The sequence below is a fragment of the Coregonus clupeaformis genome, unplaced genomic scaffold (assembly GCF_020615455.1).
Source record: "Coregonus clupeaformis isolate EN_2021a unplaced genomic scaffold, ASM2061545v1 scaf0815, whole genome shotgun sequence".
NCBI classification, from domain to species: Eukaryota; Metazoa; Chordata; class Actinopteri; order Salmoniformes; family Salmonidae; genus Coregonus; species Coregonus clupeaformis.
The window spans coordinates 202,501-204,927 of NW_025534270.1; the positions used below are offsets into that span (position 1 = coordinate 202,501).

Genomic DNA, 2,427 nt, shown 5'->3' on the forward strand with positions numbered 1-2,427 from the left:
TTGTCCTTATTCAGGAAATGGTCTCCCATCTTGAGCACAGGACATCTCAGGATGGTACTGCTGGAGCGATGTTCATGTACAGAATATTGGACTAATTCAATACATTTAAATTTTAGTCATTTAGCAGACGCTCTTATCCAGAGCAGTTAGTGAGTGCATACATTTATTTTATAAAAAATAAATAAAAAAAATCATACTAGCCCCCCGTGGAATCGAACCCCACAACCCTACCGTTGCAAACGCCATGCTCTACCAACTGAGCTACATCCCTGCCGGCCATTCCCTCCCCTACCCTGGACGACGCCGGCCATTCCCTCCCCTACCCTGGACGACGCTGGCCATTCCCTCCCCTGCCCTGGACGCACGCTGGCCATTCCCTCCCCTACCCTGGACGAGCTGGCCATTCCCTCCCCTACCCTGGACGACGCTGGCCATTCCCTCCCCTACCCTGGACGACGCTGGCCATTCCCTCCCCTACCCTGGACGACGCTGGCCATTCCCTCCCCCTACCCTGGACGACGCTGGGCCATTCCCTCCCCTACCCTGGACGACGCTGGCCATTCCCTCCCCTACCCTGGACGACGCTGGGCCAATTGTGTGCCGCCCCAATAGAGAAGTGGTTCTCAAACCTCTTCTCTGTGACCTCCAGCCGACCCCCAACCGACCCCCAAACGACCCCCAACCGACCCCCAGCCGTTCCATGTATTTAACTATTCCACAGCTAGCTCACCTGATTCAACTTGTCGACTTAATCGTCAAGCCCTTCACTAGGTCAATCAGGTGAGATAGTTCAGGGAAAACAACTAAATCGTGAAAACGTCTGGAGGTCCCAAGGAGAGGTCAGAGAACCCCTGGAATAGAGAGAGAACAGACGGACCTACAGACCAGTCCTGGTGGGTGGCAGCCTTCATCTGGAACTTCTCAGCCAGGTGGTTGAGACGCTCCAGCCTCCTGGTCTCACTCATCAGCCACCCTCAAGCCCTTCTCTGCCTGCTCCAGGCCCGTCCACGCACTGGTGATGTCCTACCACACACACACAGACACACACACACACACACACACACACACACACACACACACAGACACACACACACAGACACACACACAACACACACACACACAAGAACACACACACACACACACACACACACACACACACACACACACACACACACACACACACACACACACACACACACACACACACACACACACACACAGCAGACACACACACACACACACAGGATACAGTATAACAATACAGTAAGAACCTCCTCCTAGCCGTTCTCTACCTTCTCAGGTCTGTCCATGGCGGTGTCCTGGGAAACACAGGGGTTGGAAGATACAGGACGTGGCTATACTTCACCAGGGAACTGTCTTTTTTGGGGTTAAAGATTACAGACATTGTAAAAAACTGTGGAGGGTAAACGTAGTCTCACAATGCCATCCTTCCAAGGGACGTTGATCACGCAGCTAATATAAACGTAGTCTCACAATGCCATCCTTCCAAGGGACGTTGATCACTCAGCTAATAATCAAGGCTAGGGTCAACTATACAGTGCATTCGGAAAGTATTCAGACCCCTTGACTTTTCTCACATTTTGTTACTTTACAGCCTTATTGTAAAATGGATTAAATTGTTTTTTTTTTCCTACACACAATACCCCATAATGACAAAGCAAAAACAGGTTTTTAGAACTTTTGCAAATTTATAAAAAATTAAAAACTGAAATATTACATTTACATCAGTATTCAGCCCGTTTCCTCAGTACTTTGTTGAAGCACCTTTGGCAGCCGATTACAGCCTCAAGTCTTCTTGGGTATGATGTAGTTGGGGAGTTTCTCCCATTCTTCTCTGCAGATCCTCTCAAGCTCTGTCAGGTTGGATGGGGAGAGTTGCTGCACAGTTATTTTCACGCTCTCCAGAGATGTTCGATCGGGTTCAAGTCCGGGCTCTGGCTGGGCCACTCAAGGACATTCAGAGACTCGTCCCGAAGCCACTCCTGCGTTGTCTTGGCTGTGTGGTTAGGGTCGTTGTCCTGTTGGAAGGTGAACCTTCACCCCAGTCTGAGGTCCTGAGCGCTCTGGAGCAGGTTTACATCAAGGATCTCTCTGTACTTTGCTCCGTTCATCTTTCCCTCGATCCTGACTAGTCTCCCAGTCCCTGCTGCTGAAAAACATCCCCACAGCATGATGCTGTCACCACCATGCTGCACCGTAGGGATGGTGCCAGGTTTCCTCCAGACGTGATGCTTGGCATTCAGGCCAAAGAGTTCAATCTTGGTCCATCAGATCAGAGAATCTTGTTTCTCATGGTCTGAGAGTCTTTAGGTGCCTTTTGGCAAACTCCAAGCGGGATGTCATGTGCCTTTTTACTGAGGAGTGGCTTCCGTCTGGCCACTCTACCATAAAGGCCTGATTGATGGA

At 50.3% G+C, this 2,427-nt stretch overlaps 1 pseudogene; it reads right to left on the bottom strand.

Moving 5' to 3' along the window:
- Window positions 1–1,310, bottom strand: part of LOC123485719 — a 17,049-nt pseudogene extending 15,739 nt beyond the window's left edge.
- Window positions 1,311–2,427: the final 1,117 nt, after the last annotated feature.